The 22,505-nt window shown below is 40.4% G+C and overlaps 1 protein-coding gene and 1 long non-coding RNA gene across 8 annotated transcripts in view; both read right to left on the bottom strand.

The window, feature by feature from the left end:
* ARB2A (ARB2 cotranscriptional regulator A) overlaps window positions 1–22,505 on the bottom strand; it is a 413,000-nt gene that overhangs the window by 19,585 nt on the left and 370,910 nt on the right. The gene's annotated exons all lie outside the window — the stretch shown is intronic.
* LOC132249588 (uncharacterized) lies at window positions 408–14,225 on the bottom strand. 2 transcript variants are annotated; one of them, XR_009461088.1, is made up of 3 exons: window positions 13,484–14,225; window positions 3,215–3,414; window positions 408–3,114 (listed from the first exon to the last, which is right to left on the bottom strand). It is a non-coding gene; the product is annotated as an uncharacterized LOC132249588 (long non-coding RNA). The 2 variants fall into 2 exon arrangements; XR_009461089.1 differs by lacking the exon at window positions 13,484–14,225 and adding an exon at window positions 13,344–13,477.

Here is a 22,505-nt window from a genome sequence, read left to right as displayed (position 1 = left end):
CTGCCACTACAACCAAATCCCCACGTAACTGCCTGTTAGGGTATTGAAAGAAGGAAGGAAGCTTCCTAAAAGATTGTGGATCTTAAGTGGACAGAGGTGCTTCCTGGAGTCTTCATAAAATGCATAAATCCTGGAGATGGGCAGGATTTAAGAAACATACTTCTGTTCTCAGTAGGTGCATCTACACAAGATGCTTAATGCACACTAGACTAATTCTACTGCGCATTAGCATGGCTGGCAAAAACCATGCTAATGCGCTAACACACACACACACACACACACACACACACACACACACACACACACTTCAAAACATAGTATTTCATTCCCTTGCAGAGGAAATCATATCAGTGCGGAGCTGTACTATTAAAAAAAAACTTCCATAACTTTTCTGAATTTTGTGGCACCCTAGCTGCAGTCACTGAGCCAAATCAGATCTTGCATTGAGGATAAAAAAAGTTGAGAATCACTGCTCTAGCTGGGGGCAGGACTTTGCTGGGCTGTGCCAAGGCAGTCTTCCATTGTCTGCCCCTCCCAGCCCCTGGTCTGTACTTCAGGGGCAAGAACAGCTCCTGCTGCTGAGGCTGCTCTTGCAGGGTCACACATACTGGAAGACACCCCTGTGGTCCCTCCTGTTAGCCCTGGGAGAGAATGGGAGGAGTAGAGGGTATACACCAAGCTGCAAAGCATAGCTCTGCCTGCGCGTCTGCCTGCTCACAGTACACTGCACTACTGGAAGCATGTAGGGGCTGGCAGAGGAGCTACTTGGGGGTGGGGAAGGACAGGGGAAGGCAGTAGCAGTGATGGCAATTTCCAGAAGAGCAGGTGCCATTGGAGTAGTTGGGCCAGGTGTGGGTGCTGGGCAGGGGAGGAGAGAATTTACCACCTCACACAGGATGATCTTGCAGCACACTTCTGCTGCTCTTGTGGCACATCAGTGTGCCCCAGCACACCCTTTGGGAATCACTGAGTTAGGAACTGCAAAGCTCAACCTTGTGGCACTTGAGTTTGTTTTTGAATCTAGCACATAATCAAGGTCCTTTATGGATGGACTCCATTCATTTCCTAACCCACTGTTCATTTTTAATCTCTATTTTTATTGATGGCAAATAGAAATTACATTACTAAATATCAGCTTTACTAAGCGTAAACAACAGCTTAATGTTTAAAATGCAGTAGGAAACTAGGAGAAATGGAGGAAGCTGGATAGGAAGAGGGAAACTTCTCTGTAGTCCTAGCTCTGTTTTCAAACTGGACCCCTGTGCAGCAACTCTACAATGCCTGGAAGCATTTACATTCTTCTTAGAACCACAACATACTTCTTTTTCATTCCATACCTACAATCAACCAAACTGCACACATCCAGTTCCTTACAACTCTCTCACAATATTAATTCTGACTTCAGTTTTTTGTAAAACAACACACAGCAAACTTTAAAAGTACAATTATGCCAACTCCATTTAGCTGAGAGGAGACTTAAAAAAAGATAGTGGAATTTATTGGGGGACTGAGGAAACTGTGTGAGGGGGTATGACAGATGTAACTTTTAAAGTACTTCAAGGGGCTATTAAGCTATAAAAGTGAGCAGCAGGTTGATGTGGATGTTGGCTTACTTGGTAACTTGCATTGAAAGGAAATGTCTTTACCCTTATCCAGTACCTAGCACAATAGCACTAGGATCTCTTGGTACTACCATAATGCAAATACTACAACATAACAATACTAATTGTACAGTCAAGACCTTGAGGGGGTTTAAAAGTATCTCTGTTCATATTTGTGACACTGTCATTCTTAATATAACCAAAAATAACTCTATAAAGTTTTCTGTTAAAAAAATTGAAGAAAAATGTATATTTAGGCTACATGAGTGTTTGGGTCTGATCTGCTACTTATCCACTCACGATGAGATGTCTGATAATTCACTCACTATTCTGCATTAGAGAGATGTCTCTTAATTTGTGCAAATAAATGTCATATCAGCTTCTGTATCCCTACACACATGGAATTTGTATGTAACACCTACATGAGCTACCTATACAGCGTCAGATCTCTATGTTAGTGAGGAAAACAGAGAGAAGATAATACTGTTTCACCAATGAATGTATACTGCTGTTGTGAGTGTTGACCCTCTGTTTATTAGAGTGACCTTTGGTGGTCAGTGCTAATGAACATTACTGGAAAAGGCAGTTGATTGAGTCCAGTCTGCAAGATTTTATGGACAGTGATCATTGCTGTGGGTCAAGTACATCACTATTGCAATCATAAAGTTAATAACCTCTAGAAAAACAGCGTTACATGTGGATGTCTCAGAAGAATGCTGTTTCTGTAACTCTCAGTCTTTAGAGATGTTATTTATAATTTATATCCAAACTGATGTGCAAAGATCTCCCCCACTTTTAAATCACAATAATCGATACAGGTCTGTGCCTATTATACTCCAATGAGGTGTGATGGAAGAATCAAATGAGTTTGGCAAACAGTGCAGCTCATAACCAGTGTTCTGCAAATGAATCAGTACCTAAAGAATATGGAAGTAAAATTTGTTCTCTGCAAAAATGATACCCTAACTGCTGGATGCTGTCAACTAAATTAATCACACATTTTTAGAACTACTTAGAACCTTTAATTTTTTAATATGTGCTTCACGGCTTTCAGACTTTTACATCTTAATTCATAAAATATCAAGACTTTGGATGTGATGGTCTAAAGTTCCCATAACACGGAAACCAGCAATTTAACAATAAGTGCCAATTCACAAAAGCTCTGCAGATGTGAATTACCCTAAATGTAACTAAGATGGAAAATATCACACTTCCTATTAGCTAACCTCAAGATGTCATTGGAGGTAGCATTCAAAATTAATGACCTTAATGCTGCAATTTAATCTCTAATTAACCCCCCACCACCTCAACATCGAAAGTGGCAGACATGCCTCAAAGAGTACAAAACATTTTGCCTTTCACCATGTGTGTTCATCTCCTCTTAGTTCCTCTGAGTCAGTTGTGATTCTGTAATAAATAATGGGGCAGAGATGTTTCACTTTTTTGGTTACAGCCTCATGAGCCTGGTGGTTCGTTTGGGAATCTGGGAAACCGCAGAGCTGTTTGAGGAAAACTAAAAACAAAATTAAGTGTCAGGAAACAGATTGCAGAACAGAGCCGTAGACTAGCTAAGATTATAGAGACAAGCAATGTTTGTGGACAGAATGCCTCACCCCAACATCTTGTATAAATTTCCTTGTTTCTTCAAGAGATCCAGATTTCAAATCCAGATATTACAAGAGCATTCAAGATGTGGAAACTGAGGGGACAGTGGAATATAGCTCTTCCCAAGGGACTTAGTACATCTTGTTGAAGTGGAAGCAAAAACTTTGTCTTTGTTTATAACTCACAGAACAAACAATGGACTCATAATCTGGCAAGAAAGTGACAAGAAATGTTAAATAAATCCTGGTATAATGGGAAATATTATCATAACTTATATTCATATCAAAGCAGTTCATGTGCATTCACAAAAGCAGACACTGGGGCCCAAATTTTGGGATGCTAACTGCAGACCAGATATGGAGGCAGGGGAATAAATGTAGCTTTTTACTGTCCTAACCCTTTATAGATTCTGGGGCTGCAAAAGACCAAGTCAGTTCCTAGCATAAGCTGTAATAGTTTCAGGAGCTGCTGTTGTACACTACTTGCAACTGTTACCCAAAAGAGCCAGAGCGTACATTGGTACCATCTTCCCTGAGGTATAGGTTGAACTGGCCTTACACTGTTGGGGAACCCTCTTCTTACTGGGGATATTTTCACACAAGGTATTCCAGTTGCTTTCTGACACTGGAGTGTGCAGGGCAAGGTTTTTAAGTATTTCAGCATTAGGTAAAGTCTACTTCTATGTTCCAACATGGGAGATCTTTCACCATTACCAAATCTATTTTTCATACATGTCAACTGATCATTAGTAATCTTAGTGCAGAACGTACAATTTACAGATGCACATTTTGTGCATCTGTAGGATGTGGATAACCTGGAGAGGGCCACTCGTATGGTTAAGGGCTTGCAGGCCAAGCCCTATGAGGAGAGACTAGGGCACCTGGACCTCTTCAGCCTCCGCAAGAGAAGGTTGAGAGGCGACCTTGTGGCTGCCTGTAAGTTCATCACGGGGGCACAGAAGGGAATTGGTGAGGTTTTATTCAACAAGGCGCCCCCGGGGGTTACAAGAAATAATGGCCACAAGCTAGCAGAGAGCAGATTTAGACTAGACATTAGGAAGAACTTCTTCACAGTTAGAGTGGCCAAGGTCTGGAACGGGCTCCCAAGGGAGGTGGTGCTCTCCCCTACCATGGGGGTCTTCAAGAGGAGGTTAGATAGGCATCTAGCTGGGGTCATCTAAACCCAGCACTCTTTCCTGCCTATGCAGGGGGTCAGACTGGATGATCTATTGAGGTCCCTTCCGACCCTAACATCTATGAATCTGAAAATATGAAAACGGTAGAAAAAATACTGAAAGAAAATAATGAAATGTAAGACCTTGGTTTGTGTCCAAATCCCATTTAAATTTCAAGATACGGTCCTGATCCAATGTGTGCTCCTGTGTGGAGTCCCACTGCAGGATCTGGGCTTGAATGTGTGGTTTCGCTAATTCAGAATGCTGAATCCCTACACAATTACACAAGACTTTTTACTGTGGATTAGACTAATCTAATGAACAGTAAAGTGTCACCATCTACATGTTTGTAGGACTTACTGCACATTAAGTTAGTCTAATGAATCGTTTCATAGATTTGATAAATTGCATAGATTTTCAGGGTCAGAAGGGACCTCAGCAGATCATTGAGTCTGACTCCCTGCCCTGGGCAGGAAAGAGTGCTGGGGTCAGATGACCCCAGTCAAGTGTTTGTCCAGTCTTTTCTTAAAGACCCCCGAGGTAGGGGAGAGCACCACCTCTCTTGGAAGCCCATTCCAGATTCTGGTAACCCTAACCGTAAAGAAGTTCTTCCTAATGTCTAGTCTAAATCTGCTCTCTGTCAGTTTGTGGCTGTTGTTTCTAGTTACTCCAAGGGGTGCCTTCATAAACAGAGTATTTCCTATTCCTTGCTGACCTCTCCCCCCACCCCTGACAAATTTGTAGATGGCCACCAAATCCTCTCTTAGCCTTCTCTTACGGAGGCTGAAGAGATCCATGTCGCTCAACTTCTCCTCATAGGACGTTCCCTGCAGGCCCCTAATCATACAAATGGCCCTCCCCTGGACCCTCTCAAGGTTATCCACATCCCTCTTGAAGTGTGACACCCAAAACTAAATGCAGTACTCCAGCTGCAGCCTTACCAGTGACGCATAGCGGGGAAAGTATCACCTCCTTAGTCCTGGTCATGATGCACTTATTAATGCATGATAGAGTGCGGTTAGCTCTATTGATCATTTTGTCACATTGTCGATGATGCACCACATTGTTGCTAATGCACCGTATATTTAGTACCTGTATGTGTTTGCTAGTACTAACGCATACAGGTACTAGATATATGGTGCATTAGCTAATGTGCCATACCACACGTGTAGATGCTGACCAGGAGCAATTTGCTTTTAAGTATTTTGAAGTGAAATCATGTCACCTGATATTAAAATGATCAGTTATTGCCACAGTTAGCCCACATAAATTGTATTAGAGAAATACTAGAAAAACTGCTTCCTGTCAGCCCTGCGAGCAATTTGCTTTTGGTCAGCCCAGGCAGCAGGGCTTCCCACTGTTGCATGGCTAAGCCCTGATGCAGAGGGTAGTTGTGCTGGCTGCAAGGGCAGCTGTCTGTCCACCATACGGGGATGGGGACGAGTCCACATTCCCACGTGGCCATGAGAGCTGTGCCAGCTGCAGGGGCAGCTGTCTCCCTACCATGTGTAGACATGCGCTCTAAAGTACATTCATGACCATGAGTTTTCTGAGCAGAAAATTCAGATGCACTAACCGCATATGTGGATGCACCCTATGAATATTTGGGAAAGTAAGAATCTTAACATGACAGTAGAATTGCTTTGCCAGCCAATTATGGAACATGTTAATAGACTCTGAAGAAGCTTAAGTTCCTCCTCCTCACATGAAGAGATGGAAAACCCTGAGAGATAGATGTAATGATGCAAGACTTTGACAGGAAGGAATGTTTAAATGTTTCAAGTGTTTTAAAAATGGGGATTCAAACTGCTCTTTAAATTCTGAATCTCAATTTTTCTGTAAAATTAGAACAAAATCAAAGAGTTTGTCAGGGTAATTTCCCTGTGAAGGATCAGTAAAGTGAAATCATGTCATCTCATATTAAAATGATCAGTTATTGCCACAGTTAGCCCACAAAAATTGTATTAGAGAAACACTAGAAAAATCAGATATATACATCTGGGGGATTTTTTTGTGCCTTATGCATGTCTTTTAATAATTATTGCTCTAATTTGGTTTGGTATGGCTAAACCACTGTAGGTTGTTTCAGAAATACATTTAAAACAACTGCTGCTAAATAAATAAAATAATAATAAAAAAAAACCCTGGCAGGGGAAAAAAAATTGAGGTGGGAACTGAAGTCTAAATGAGAACAATACCAGCATGCACAAATGTGTACACTAGCACAGTTTGACAGTCACTGTTCATAAAAGATCCTGCAATGACTTAATATGAAAACTGAATCTCCTGTAGAGGGAAGTTAGAGGGGAGCTCACTATATGGGCAGTTAAGGAAAACTTGCAACATGGATGGCATGCAGTCAGTATGTTCTCTCTTAGTCTAGGGATAAATGAAATGTTATAAGCATAAAGTATTCATATATTAAATTAAGAAAACATTTCTTTTAACTTTTTTTAAAAATCTATTGTGAAAGAAATCTATAACTAAAAAAAAGAGCTTTCATCAAAACCATTTCCATCTGTTTTTGACTTGTATTCAACTCCAGATGAAAGTGACTAAAATTGCATTGCAGTTCTATAACCATATTATATAATTGTTAGTATTCTCAGTAACCCAATAAGCTTGGACAAACTCAACATCGAAAATATAGTAAACCAAATCCCAGATGTTCTATCTTAGTTTTCACTTGGTCCATACTCAGATGCATTGGAAGCCAGTGGGACTGTGAGTAAGATCTGAATAAAAACTGAAGGCCAGATTTCATCTGCATACAGACAATCCACTCTAAATCCAGATTTTTTTTCTCCCCCAAGCAGAGGAGTCAGATACCTTTATGATCCTCTTTCACCTGCTACTCTAAAATGTGCACTTCCTTGCTCCAGGACCCACTGGGGGAGCTGCTTGTACTGAGGCATCTATTAGAAGGAAGGCAGTTTCCAGGCAGAAAGGACTAACCAGAGGAGGACCAGGAGAGAAGAACACATACATTTTTCTCTGCACTCAGATGAGATGCCCTTGGATATATAATACACTTAAAAGCCATATCGTATTTCCTTAGCACTTGGCTCTGTTTTAGGAATCCCTCTTTAAGATGGACCATGGGGATACACGGGGCCAAGGACTCCGTGACAAGACGGCAGCGCTCCTAGGGATTGGAGGCAGCGTTGTTAGAGGCTACAACACAGAACCCCTGTACGGGTGGTCTTGTATTCTAATATTTTCTTTCACCGGAGGAGAGGGGAGGAAAAACAACAAACCAACCTCGTCTTCTGATGGAAGAACACAAAAGAAATTCATAATAGGGATCTTGCAATGCTTCTTCCTCTTTTAGAGGCTTAGCTTTCTGGGCATAATCTGGAGCTAAGTCCAAAATTTAGGATTTGTCCTCACGATTCTGAGGTGCATGGGAAAAGCAAGGGGTTTTGTCACTATACTGGAAGAGAAATATTTTACCTTCTGATTCTCATTAGTGTTCACAAGTGTTTGTTTCATTCAATACACAGAGCATGCTCATCAGTATTAGGTAGTGATGGAAATTGTTGTCTATCAGACATGTGTTTTACTTGTGGCAGCGCTTAAAAGGCATTAAGCAAAGGGGACAGGGGACTGCAGGTAGGTAAATGAATGCTGGTTAAAGCAAATGAATGCTGCTCCTGGAGCACTGAGTTGCATTCCTACCTTTGCAATAATATTCTTATGTCATGCTGGCTACATCTTAAAACAAGAGGAAATTATTACCAGTAAGTGGAGTTGTTTGAGTTGTACTGTCCCCCTATAAAATCCAATTTGTGGGTATACTCTGTCCCAGAGCCTCTGACTAGAGACTAGGTGGTGCACATTCCTGCGCCTCAGTTTCCTTTCAACTGCAGAGCCCCAAATTATATTTGATTCATTTAATCTTTGGGATACAAAGATGTCACGGAAAAGGATCAGTTAGATGAACCCTGATTGAGCTCATGGGTAAGACTGACATTTTTTAGCTGTAACATATGGAACAGAATGTTGAGAACCCCAAAATTAGCTGGAGAACGGTCCCTGGAGTGGCACCAACTGGGAAACAAAAGCCACTTAGCCAGGTAAAGTCACCTGGCGGAGCTCCCTACTGCAAGATAAGGAAATTCCTGATGAACACAGAACACCTCTGTTCTCCTGTCAGTTCCATCCAGCATCCAAGTTTTGAGATGAAAGGTATGGAGATCCAGACTGAGTCTCTACCCTTGGTCTTAGCGCACACATCTGGCAACAGGGTAGGGATGTATGGCTGAGCTTGGACAGCACTGGAAGGTCCTGATACCAGAACAATCTCATCTACAGGAGAGTGATTAGAATCAGCTGGGATGAGTAACACAAGAGCTTGTAAATTAACCAGGGAATCAGGAACATGGATGAGAAGCATACATCACAGCTCCAGACTATGGGATTAGGAAAGTGCCTGATAGAGAGCCAAGGTTGAGGCCTTTTCTCAAGCACAGGAGGGGTCATGTCTTCTTGTCTTTGGTTGCAAAGGTTTATTTTGAGGGGCTTCAGTATGCAGAGATGGAATGGAGGAAGAAGTACTTGATGCCCCACTCACACTAAGGATGATTTTGCTGAAATGACCTGCTGTAGCACTTCGAAGACTCAGAAGATGCACTATGGAGAGATAAATCTGATGACATATGTACTAAATGCAGAGTGAACTTTTTCCCAGCTGTGCTAGATAGAACTCAGCTGCTCCTGCTTGTTTATATCATACATGGTGGTGGCACCATCTGTCAGGACCTGAGTACAGTAGCCTAGAATATGACGAGGCAACTGCTCTGAGCTCTGGAATATTAATGCTGAGCTTTCCCTCAATGCTAGTACAAAAGTCCTATACCTGAAGGCATCTGATGCATTTTTCTTATGCCAGGAGATAAGTGTATGCTATCACTGAAACTGACAGGGCAGAGGGAAGAAAAGGCATGTGATGGAGGACAACAGAGGCCTTGAGATCATTCCTATCATGGGTACAGGGTGTATCTTGGGAAAACAGACAGTCTCTACCCAGGCTGGAATTTCTCTGAAGTTAAGTCTGACATACAGCATACTGATGGTACAGAACATCACATATGGAAGGACAGTAACATTTCCTATATAGTTCAGGATCACTCCTATGGGCAACAGGCCCTTGTTGATGCTCTATCTATGGTAGCATCAATAAAGTCAAGTGGTCATACTAAGATCATTGCTAATTTCTGTGGTTGAATGGAAGAGTGCAATGGTAGTCTGTAGGCTCACTAACATGAGATGTTTTACTAGGTAGACATCAAAATATGGGTACATTGCCACCCTTTGTTTCCTGAGGCGTGCAGTCATGCCTGAGAAGGTCTTGGTAAAGACCCTTGCAGAGTGTGAATAAGGCAAAGAAAAAGACCTTGTTCAGCTAATAATCCTGACCCACAATAAAATGAAGGTGGTGGGTATGAAAAGATGTTATAGTAAGTGGAGAGACATGAGCCAGTGCCCTTTTCTCAGTGATGGGATAATAGATACCAGTGTTTCTATTTTAAATATATGCTTGCAAATAAATTCATTAAGCTTTCTTAGATCCAAGGTGGGACACCATTCATCTTTTCTTTTTAGAAAAAGGAAAAGAAAGATACTGTAATTCCCCTTTTCTCTGAAATGTGGGGGAGCATCTTCTGTAACCCTTAAAGTCAGAAAAGAGCGTATCTCCTGCTGCAGCAAGCCTCTTATGTAAGTCTTTGAAAAGGGACAGGGTCTGGAAAAATGTTAGAGTTCATACATAAGTGCAGTTACAAAGGAATAGACCTAAAATTAAAGTCATTGCTTAACAAACCACATGTAAATTCATAAAAGACTACAATATTTTTAGTTATGGATCATTTCTAATGATTTTTGACTTGTCTGAAAATTTTTAGATAATAAAATATAACTATTATCAAGAATCAAACAAAGGCAGCATATTCTAACAAACAAATAACTGAACTATAATGATTTTCATGATAGTCCCATGGGAAGAGATGCTGTGTGTTTCTGTCCTTGTCTTGTATGTATAATGTGTATGATCAATAACTTATTTTGGAATATAAAAAAAAAATTATCTTCTTGGTCTCAGATATTAATATGTATCAAACCATGAGCTCATGTGACAGTACTCTCTTGAATTAGATAAAAAAAAGGTGGGCATCATAGCCACAGGCCATTCTATAACAAACAGAATCACTTAAACCCAAAGTAACAATTTGCCTGATTAATTTAAAATGTAAAATAAATAAATAAAAGCTGCTGAATTCAGCTAAGTTATAAGGCTGCATTTTCCAAAGTAGATACTTAATTTTCATACAAATGATGTGACAGGCACTGCACACAAAAATGCATTTATGTGCACAAACTGTGAGATGGTTTGCTTGCACTTGCCTGTTTTTACTTACCTTAACCATTTAACAGCAGATTTTTGACAGTTTCAAACCATGCTGTCTGATTGATAATATCATTATTTAAAGAACTCAATGCACTTGATGGCACTGTTAGCTATGCCTTTTTTGCCAATTCTTTTTAGTAGTGCCACTACAGTTTTTTGGTGTTTGCTAATAATAATGTTATACATGCTTCCCAGATTGGTATGAGTATTGTGTATGAGTACTTGTTTATTCAATACTTCAAAAATGAAAATAAAACAAGTACTTATTCTGTGCAGCACACAGCTGTTATTGCTAAATACCAAACCCTTAATTAATGTAAAGTGAGGCACCTTCATTGCTACCTTGACTTACACCAACTGAGGATCTGAACTCATTTAACTCTGTTCTTTTGCCTGCCGTCTTCCAAGAAATATTTGAACCAAAATGACAATTACCAGGGCAAATCCTGTTCCTCTCTCTAGTGCCATGTTTGTACACCCAGATAGACAGTGCACCATATAGAATCTAATTAGGGAAGCTAATTCAACCATTGGGGTGGTGAGTCTCCATAGAGTAGCTCTGTAGTGATTAATTAGTTTTTATCCTCCGTATCAACCCACATGGGCATGCAACCCATGCACTGGTCTCAGAATTTATGCCTTAACCCCCAACAGCTCTCATATTTTGTAAGCTGAAGTCTTAAATCTAGAAGCTGGGCAGATAACCTACTAGAAAAAAAGTAAAAAAGAAACAGATTAATTACTGCATTTACTTGAATCTAAGATAACCCTGAATTTAAGATGACCCCCAAATAGATTTTATACAACAAAAATTCATAAATTTGTTATAATTTTCCAAGTTCAGAATCTAATTATTGGAGGGTGATCTTTAATTCATGCCTCCCACCACTGCAGGGGGGGGGGGCAGGAAGTGGGGGGTTCGGTGGTGTGGGGAGGTCAAGAAGCTTATCCCCTGCTTATGCATGCCCCCCTGCCATCTCTGCCCCGACAGTCTTGGCCTACACCTTCCCACTCTGCCTCTGCTCCCCCTCCTGCTTCTCCCCCCAGTCTCTGCTCCCTTGCTTTCCCCCAGCCTCTGCTCTGCCCTCCTCCTCCCTCCAGCCTCTGCTTCCTTCCTTCCCCCTCCTCCCAGATTCTGTTTCCTGCTTCCCCCTTTGCTCTGTGCCAGCAGACTCGTCCCCATTGTAGCCCCCGACTGTAGCCTGGGCCATAGCCCAGACCCTGTAGCAGCTGTGAGAGCAGAGGCTGTATGTGATGGAGATGGGGGCAAGATGGCAGGGTACAGAGATGGTGGGCAGGGGGCTGGCAGAAGCTGCAGATATAGCCCTGACCTGAGGTTAGGGCTGGAGCCCAAGCCACAGCAGCTGCCTGCCCCCCAACCCTTCCCCCATACCCACTTCTAAGAGAAGACGCTTTTCCCTATGTTAAATGGGGAAAAAACTCTAGTCTTAGAATCTTGTAAATATCGTACATTTGTTGCATAAAAAGGAAACTGGCATGAAATTGAAACCTTTGACTTCAGTGAGGGGAAGATTTCATTTCTAGAAAACATCTCAGCAACCTTGTAAGAATCAGTAAAATTCCCCCAAACTCTGGAATTTTTCACATTCTTTCCTTCTGCAGTATCTGCTTCCAAATCTGAAGTAATGTCTTTGACTAGTACCAGACTACTTAATAGGCTTCTCAGGTAAAAGGCAGCAGAGTAAGTTTTCTTTAAAGGGGTCATGAGGTGAATACTGAAGTAAGACTTATTTCTATTTAATATGGATTAAGTGTGTGAATAAAAGATAGTGTGAAAAAATCTGAAATATAAATATCCTCTTGAGAATTTAGGTTTTTACTTTTTAAAGACAAATTTTGGACAACTGCAGCTTACTAAATCCTTCAAAATGTTGTTTTTGAACATGACAGACCCATTTTAAGCAAAACTGAGAAAGTCTTTAAATTAAAAAAATGACAAAATGAAAATGGCCCTCTTGTAGCAATTTTTCAGAGGAATAAGAAACTTGAATCATTACTGTATGACAAATTTTATATAGGAAGTGAATTTGCTGCTTTCATAGCATATGTAGGGTATCATAGCAGTGCTTGAAAATTGAATCATATAATGAATTATATCATGTTGCAGACCCTCTAATAGCAAACCATTCTATTTAAGGAGGATGTAGCTGAAGTCAAACATGCAGAAGGAGATCTAGATTAGGATGTAGGTAGTCTTGTAGGTAAAATAATGTAATTTAACAATATTTCAATATTCTATACTGCCATGCAGGGCTAACACAAGTGGTAAACCTGTCAATCTGGAGAGCTACCAAAGCTTAGTTTATATAGACATCTATCAACATTTTTCACATAAAGCAACTCAAATTTTAAATTGCTGACAACACCTTGAGGACAAACATGATTTAATTTTGGTAAGTAATCAGGAAAACAAAAATATATACACACTCATACAAATTATTAACTTGCCCTTTTGAGTGTGTTGATTCTACATATATTCTAAATCATGGCATACATGAAATTACAAGCTTTAAGTATGTTAAATTCTACTACTTACATGTAAACACTTTGGTTAGACAGACACTACACATAAACCGGCTTAAGTGATCCGAAATTGGTTTAAATCTGTAACAGAACAGATGCCCAGTGCACATAAACAAGTTTGAAAATAGCTGAAACTGGTTTGAGATACTTAACTGATTTGGCTCAAACCAGTTTATGCAACCAGACCCCTTCCTGGTTTAAGATAAATCAGACTCCCCCAGCATCCTGGCATGCTCTCTGTGCTTGGTGGGGCTCTCTCTGCTCCACAGCAGGGCTGGCCCCTCCCTTCTGTTCCCTGGCTGCAGCTCCAGAGACTGCAAGCTGCTCCACACTCCCCTCACCACTCCCTGTTAAGTAGTGGGGAGGGGGGAATTCCTACCTTGCTGAGGAGATGTCTGTATATTGGCTAGCAGAACACATGCTGGCTATGGTCCATGATGAATCAACTTGTAATCAACTCATAGCTCGTAAAGTCCCTCTGTTGTTTTCTTAATGGGGTGATAAACACTGAGTTTGGGGAGATAAACACTGTTATCAATTCCCTGCTGGGCTAATCAGAGCACCCTGTTGAGTTCTGGCCATGCTCCCCCTCAGCTCAGTGCTGTGGAAGGAAGGGACACTGCAAGCATGTGACTATATTTCTGGGATGTCTGTCTGGTTACAAAACTGATTTAGCCTAGCCAGGTTTGACTAACCTGCAAAGATTGAATCAATTCAGGCTCAGGTTTTTTGAAAGTCTGTCTTTAGCCTTTGAGATACAGCAATCCAGCTGATAAGCAACATAAGAGCTCCCTATTTTTATTAACACAGAGCTAGCAGTAAGGTTGGTACTTGGTTCTAATTTAGGTTTCACTACATTTATTTGCATAGATTTTCATTATGTTTGATATATAACTGTATGCACAAAACCTGAATTTGATATTCAGTTGCTGTTCTTCTACCTTTGCACCCTTCCTTACTTAAGTGGGGTAAACTGCCTTAAGTTCCTTTATCCCATTCTGTTCTGTGTAGCCAGTGCCTGTCACAGGACCCAAAGGTTTGGTTCTTTGTGTCCAATTTTCAAGTGTCTAATACAATTGCATATATTAACTAGATAATTGTATAGGTAAATGACAAATATGTAATTTGTGAATCTACCTATTTGTGCTCTTAATCACAGAAACTGCAGGATCAGAATAGGTCTGTAATTGTGTGTCCATTTTTCATGCACAATGGCATTGTTTTCTAAAATATGAATGATTGCTCAACTACTTGCAAGTCACATGACTTTGCTTTACCTCAGTCAATTCACTCATAAAATTATGTAAAGGAACAGCTCACTAAAAAAAGTAACATGCTATATTAAATTGTAATCTTCATTCTGTTCTGTAAAGTACAGTACTCATTCATTGCTTTGGATTAAGTACTTTGGGACAAGCACTTATTTTTAGTATTGCTACTTGCTACCACGTTGTATTGTATAGTCTACATATGTACAAAAATATATGTTGATCACGCAATGTAAATAATAATTCTGTATTTGAATTAAGTTAGCCTGATAAGTAAATTATTATGCACATAAACAAATCTGTTCCCTACCTTCACATATTTTTATTTCTCATACAATTAAATCATATACATCTCCTCACAGATGTATAAAATAGGATAAAATATTCTTAGGAAAATTGCCACAAGATGTTGCTTGTATTAAGTGAACAGTATATTTGTGTACAATGTTCCATACTCTTATACGTGAAACATATTTGTATATATAAAGAACTGCCAAATATTTCAGATCTGTTACAGTACAAACAGGTTGATATTATCAAAATGAAATACCTGCTAACTTATCTGAGTGTTTTCCAGACTCCATATCAACATACATTTTAGAAAGTATGCTGTTACATCAACATTTCTACATAGTCAGAAATAAGGATATTCTAGAATTAGTTAAGGTTATAACTGAGGTCATAGCTTTTATCAAATTCTGTTTTGCCTCTAAGGCATTTAAGTTACACTTATGCAGCTTATACTGCCAGGTGTTTAATGGCTTATTTATACTGTAGCACTACCACGTCCCAGAAAGCATGAGGCAGCAGATGTCTTGCTCACCTGAGTCCACTTATATACTCCAGAGCTGTACTCCAAAGCTCCAATATCTCTAGTGTCCACTCTTGAGACCTTAGTCTTGAGTGTCCCTGACAGTGGCCACTGAAGACATGCCTGAAATAGCCTCACTGGCAAACGTCTGGTTCTGGAGTGTGTCAGCAGACTGATGGGTGGATATGGGTGGTATGACCTCCCCAGGACTCACCAGTAATGTGGCAGAGATAAACCATAAGTCACTAAACTACCAGAAGGTTATGTTGGTGTTTTCCTCCACCTATGCTCCATTGTGATCCAATTTTGCCTGGGAAGTACATAAACTTGGCACAAGTTCCCTTTCATTTAGATGGATAAAATAAATCATGCCAAAAAAGGAAGTCAATCCAGTCACCTTTTTCCCCAGTTGCACCTGCCCATGAAGTGTGTGACTGGGATTCTAGACCGCACTCAGCCAGAAGAGTCTGTATCTGGCTGGATAGGGTACCTAGTTGACTAGCCTAGCTCATGCAAAATGCTAAACAACACTGGGAATTGGGGACAGAACCCAGGGCTCACTCCCTTCCAGGGGAAAGCCCTCCACTCTAGGTTACTGAGACAGGGTCCTTCTTGCATGTTTTTCCCTTCTAGCCTGCTTCTGCCCAATGGACAAACTTTAACAGACAGAATGAAAAATCTCCTTAGTCTTACCTAGAGCATAGCTTAGTGATTAAGGTGACTGTCCTAACCACCAGGGTATTGGGCAAAAGGTAGATGGACCCCCGTTCTTGCTTTACTGTACACTAAAAATTATTGCTATAGACTGTCAGTTAGATACACTGGTTCAGGTAGATAACTGAATGAGCTGTATCTCAACATGAAGGAAGGGCGTATGGCTGCTGCTGATTGGAAAACTAGGAAAGTTATGGATGTCTGTGGATAGAATAAGATTGCATTCTTGAGGCAAGATACATGCTTTTTGGGTAGCTGTGACAGAGATTTAGACATTTGGGAGGCAGAACAGTAGCTGGACCTTCATTCTTATTGTTATCAGTCGGATAGTATGTCCAAAGTAGTCCATCTTCATTTCTTCATGGATTGCAAATTGGCTGAAGGGTCGTACTCAGAGGGTGGTGGGGGACGGGTCATATTCGACCTGGGGGGAAGTGGGCAGCGGAGTCCCCCAGGGCTCGGTCCTTGGGCCCGCACTGTTCAATTTCTTTATCAGCGATTTGGATAACGGGGTGAAAAGCAACCTGTTCAAATTTGCTGATGATACCAAAATTTGGGGTGAGGTGGGCACGTTAGCAGGGAGGGAAAAATTGCAGCAAGACCTGGATAGGTTGCAGGGGTGGCCTAACAGAAACAGGATGCGTTTCAATACTGACAAGTGCAGGGTGCAGCACTTGGGCAGTAGTAACCAGCAGCACACTTATAAGATGGGAAACTTGCTTCTTGAGAGCACAGAGGCAGAAAGGGATCTTGGAATCATCACTGACTCCAAGATGAACATGGGCCGACAATGCGAGGTCATGGTCGGCAGGGCTAACCGGACCCTATCGTGCATCTACAGGTGCATCTCAAGTAGGGCCAAGGAGGTGATCCTCCCTCTCTACACAACACTGGTCAGGCCACAGCTGGAGTACTGTGTCCAGTTCTGGGCACCCCACTTCAAGAGGGATGTGGACAACATTGAGAGGGTCCAGAGGAGGGCCACCCGCATGATCCAGGGACAGCAGGGCAGACCCTACAATGAGAGGCTATGGGACCTGAACCTGTTCAGCCTCCACAAGAGAAGGCTGAGGGGGGACCTGGTGACCATCTATAAACTCACTAGGGGGGACCAGAAGGTTTGGGGGAGACCTTGTTTCCCCTAGTGCCCCCCGGGATAACAAGGAATAATGGCAACAAGTTGTTGGAGAGTAGATTTAGATTAGACATCCATAAAGCAGGCAGGGGGTCAGACTTGAAGATCTACAAGGTCCCTTTCGACCCTACTTCTATGATTCTATGATTCTACCTGGCCATAATTACGTGGTATAAGACCATGTTAGTCACAATCAACAAATGCACTTAGATGCAGAATAAAACATTAATCCTTCCCTTTTCTTGTGTGAAGACCTTGAGCTGAGATCAAGGGTGTCTTTATCCATGGATGGATCTAGGATTTTGAAATGGGGAGAAGGGGGAGTAACAGATGGTGTGGTGCATCGTCACCTAAAATATGACACACATTTTTTCCAGTTAAAGAGAAACTAGATCCTTTACTAATATCCTAGGAGCAAAGCACTATATTATTGAGTTTAAGACCAAAGCAAAAACAAATATAACTTTATTTTCGTGTTCATTTGAATGTTCACTAATTTGCTAGATTCTATGTTAAGTTTAAAAAACACAAGAAACCAGGCAAAAATGGTCAAAATAGTTAAAAGATATTGCTGCATTAGTCCTGTAGTCATTATAGTTAATTGCATATCTCTTATTCAAGTTCAAATAAAATCTAGTGTTCATGTCTTGACAGTGCCTCCAGTACTTCACTGTCAGTCATTTTTATACCTGACTTAATATTACTACACCTGAATTAAAGTTTTTAGCTACAGCTAAAGACAGTCTGCAGGCCTGTGAAGCAGAAGACATTACTAGGAGTGGCTAAAAGACAGCAAAACTTCAGAAGAAAGGACAGTTTGAGTAATGGAACATCAAGACCTTTACAAAGAATGGGGGTTGTTAACACCTACAGAATGAAGAGAGATTAGCAAGAATCAGGTCGATTATAAGGAGCTATGAAGTAAATTGACTCAATCAGGGCTGCCTAAATAGAAACGCCACTTCCCCTCCCAGGTAGTTGGTTTTAAAGTTTAGGTAGATCAGAAATCAAAAGGGGGTGCAACTGTACCACTGTACTTCCCCATGATCTACCCCTGCCTTTATCTGTGTTTACTGTCCAAGTCCCATTACTGTAGTCCCAGATTTGTTACAGTACCTTGTCTCAACTTATTCTTTGCCTTGTGCATCCACTTGACACAAATTATGGCCCTGTTATGGCACAGTCACCGCAACAGGCTTTTGTTAAGAAACAGATGTAAACTTTTCTATTGTCCCATACATTAGCTTCTATTCTAAACAAGTACATGCTTTTGCCAAAATGCTGACCTTACTGAGTGGGCACACCTATGCGAGACATTTACTATGGAGCTGTCTAATTAGCTGCACAGTAAAGTCTCAATGTCTGCATGTGAGGCCCTATTAGCCTGCAGAAAACTAATTAACTCTGCTGCAGGTTAGTACTTGTACTATCCTATAGTGGAGTTCTTCAGTGCACAGCAATACACATGCAGGCATTGACAGGGCTGGCTGGGGCACAAGGGTGCTTCAGTGCAGGGGCTGCCTGCCAGCTAGCCCAACATTGGAGCACCCTCATGCTCCAGCTGGCTCCCTCTGCAGCATGTTGAGTGAGATTGGAGCATCCTCGGGCTAGTAGGCTGACCACCTGGGCCTCCTGTCAGCCAGGGCTGGTCTGACCCAGCTCCACATGCTGTGGTCCTGGATGCACACTCAGATGTGGTACCCTGGAGCAATAAAATCCAGTGCAATATGTGCTGGAGTTTATTTCTCTGTGCTAATAGCACCCAGTGTGTAGGGAAAGTGAAGCAACGACAGAAACAAAAGGTTTTGCCAATCTGAAAAAAAATCCTTCTCAATCCCACAGTATTATTAATAAACAACCCAATGGTTAGAGTGCAACCACAGATATTAATGCATTAAAAAAAGGGCAAGTGTCAGTTATGATAATTTTAGTGATGGGAAAATGATTTTCTTCAGATCACAAAGCCAGTTCCTGAGCAGACTAGAATCCTGTTTTCTTGAGTGCTAGTCCAGTGCCCATTTAGGGCCACAATGCTTCCCATACAATTAATGGTGCACTGAGGCCCCTGAGAACAAATAGGCTCCCTGAGAAGATTCAAGGCTACTTGACCCACCCAAACTATGAAAGGACCAAAAGGAAACTTTGGTTTTGAAAAGGAGTGGTAATTTTTAAAAGCAAAATGTAAGTACCAAAATAAGCCTATACCATCAAGGATGCAAACTCACTTTCAAACTATTAGCATAATAAAATTTCATGAGAAAAACATCTCTGAACTAAAGCAAATACAGAGGATAAGTGATTTCAATATGAAGTATATTATAAACAAAACATGTAATATCACTAATAACAATAAAAAGGGAAAGAATTACAAAGGGAGACATAAAACTAGTATGCAACAATTTATTCCTTCATTCTCAAAACTGAGTCTGGGTTGTTTAATTTCTTCTTTTAAAGTAAGTTACAATGCTTGCTTTTTGCCACAAAAGCCCTTTTAAAACTGCTCATAACATTGCTACAAGCATAGATAAGTTAACAATAGCACTTTGGCAGAGATGACCTTGTCTACTGTTTATTCAATAGAAGGGGAGCCCCAAATGTCTAAATCGAAGTTGACCTGATGGATCAAATCCTATGGGTCTTGAATTTACATTTCACAAGCCAAGTATTCTGTCTGATTTATGATTACCTTGTGAAACTAAGAGACAGGTGTACTTTAACAACTTTACTTTTGGGAGGATAACTGTTGTTCTGAAAATGGCATATAAAATACACTTACATCAAAGCTGCTAATAGGCCCATAATGATCCTTGATTATGTTTCAGTGAAAGGCAACTGAGTGACAGATAACTGATTTTGTAGATCAAATAACTTTCTGCCACCCCCACACAGTTCCCAGCTGCTGCACACATTATATGCCAATACAAATATAGTTGTAAAATAGACAAATATACTGTAACTACTTTATTAAATGAGACATAACATCGGAGAACTTCCATTTACCATTTAATGCTATGCCTAGAAGCTATGTGCAAATGAACAAAAGGAAAATAATTTTTAAAAATATTTCAGTGCAAACCAAAATCAGCCGTCCTGCTTCTAGTTTCTGGTGTATAAAATATTTGAGATGATTTGTTTGTATTTTTGTTTTGTTTGTTTTTGTATTTCTGTACTTTTTGCCAAACTGGAGCTTGTTTTCACTTTAAGTGCAACTCATGAAGTAAACAGACAGTTAAAACAAACTGTTTCCATATGCCAACATGAGTACTATCATCAAAGATATCTGTATGGGTGCTTAACAATCCTGATATTGGAGTTTGAGGATGATGATAATTTACGGTTATGATATGTACTTTGTTCACATGTTATAAAAGCTTCCTGCTTGTTAAAATTTATTTTACACACTAAACTGAAAGTAAATAATGATAAGACATCACAGTCTGTCTGATAATCTTTGACAACAATTCTAACACTGTCATTGTGGCCACTGGAGAAACCTGCACGTACTAAGCCCTGACCCTCCGAGCCTTTTATCTGCATGTGTACTCTCCACAGGCCAAGCAAATAAAGGCCAACTGATAATTTACACATGAATCAACTTTCTCTGCAGAGGAGGCACCAGAGACATTTCTTTTCTCTGTTACTGAGAGAAAAGCAGCCAGGTCTGAGCTTGTCTCACCAGAAATCATACAAGTGAAACAGTGATATGTTGGAAAATGGCAGATCAGCAAAGGGAAGCTGTTCTGAATGCCTGATAAAAATGGCAGCCACAAAGGACTAGATGGAGATTTAGCCTGAAACAGGACTGACAGTAACAATGAGTCTTTATCCTGCTCCAAACAGGTAATGTCATACAAACCGAAATGGAGATACAATCCAGATAGAAGATTATACAAGATACCTGAACGGTATTCAACCTACATTTTAATGAAGTGTGAATCTTGTGGTCCTTTACATCTAGTTTTCATTTACATTACATCTAGTTGCCCTATGCGACTGTCATGAAAAAGGGTGTACTGCCCACCTTGATTGTTACAGAAGCTGTTCAGGAAATATATAGCTGGAAGGGGAAAATGCAATGTAAAACTTGTTCATAAGAAAATTAGGCACAAATTTTACCATGTAAAAGCTTTCTATAAAGATAAAATATTTGTTTCCAACCTAGATCTTATGGTAATAAGGGCAAGTTTTACAAGTTCATAGGCATGATTCACACCTATCTCCCTGTGGATAAGAGAGGTGAGGTAAGGGAATCATACCAGTTTGTTAAACAGTTGAGAGGCCAGAGGCCATGCATTTCTATTTAATAAGCCATTCAAATGCTACTTTTACAATCCAAAGGCAGACAGGTATACATTTGACTGCTGGAGTTAGTATAATTTTTCTGTTTGTCTTGAAGACATAATTTTCCATGTGCTGCAAAATACACTTTGATGATGACTTAGAGGGCTTTCTTTGTAATACACTTGTATATTGTAATTGGAAGGATGAAGCGAACAGCATTCCACCAATGACAAAAACTGCATTCAAATTTCAGAAGTCAAAGTCACCCCCTCAGCACTATTTCTTTTTTCCCCCTTCTGTCAGTTGATGAAGCCCTCCCCTTATTGTTCCACTTCTTGCTGATGCCTGAATAGAATTTTTCTGGAGACGGTGCTTGTCTGTGATTGACAAGGAGATCCAGTTTTGGAAAGATACCTTCTCTTTGCCCGTGTTCTGTTTTTCACGTTGCCACTGATCCATACCTACATACCCCTCATTAAACATTTTCCTTCTCTTAATTACAGCCCTAGGCCAACTTTGGCACAAGTACTCTAGAGCACAGCTCAGAAGAGGCAGGGGCCCACATCTTACTAAGTGTTAGAGTTCAAAAAGCTAGTAAAAAATAAGGATAATCTGTAACTATTTACATCTTCAGTGAAATAGCAGATTTCTTCCTATGTTCAGAAATTAAGTAGAATAGTCATAGTAAAGTCTCCTTTTTGTTATAATCATGCCAGTATTGCTATACTAGTTCATTTTCATTAATGTAAATATTTCTTTTATGCATTTCTCTTCTTTTTAAAATACACCTGAGACAATCCTTTTCAAACTACTTGTTTTATGATCTCAAAACACGACACAACAAAAATATGACACCTAAAATCAAATCTGCCCTTACACAAAGTTATGATTGCTATGGAAGTTGCACTCACATGTTTAATAGCAGAACTTGGCCTATTAAATATAATTGATTCAATACTTAGCTAA

The sequence above is a fragment of the Alligator mississippiensis genome, chromosome 3 (genome assembly GCF_030867095.1).
Source record: "Alligator mississippiensis isolate rAllMis1 chromosome 3, rAllMis1, whole genome shotgun sequence".
In the NCBI taxonomy this organism is placed as follows: domain Eukaryota; kingdom Metazoa; phylum Chordata; order Crocodylia; family Alligatoridae; genus Alligator; species Alligator mississippiensis.
The sequence above is the reverse complement of the archived record's forward strand: the minus strand, read 5'-3'. Positions and strand labels throughout refer to the sequence as shown.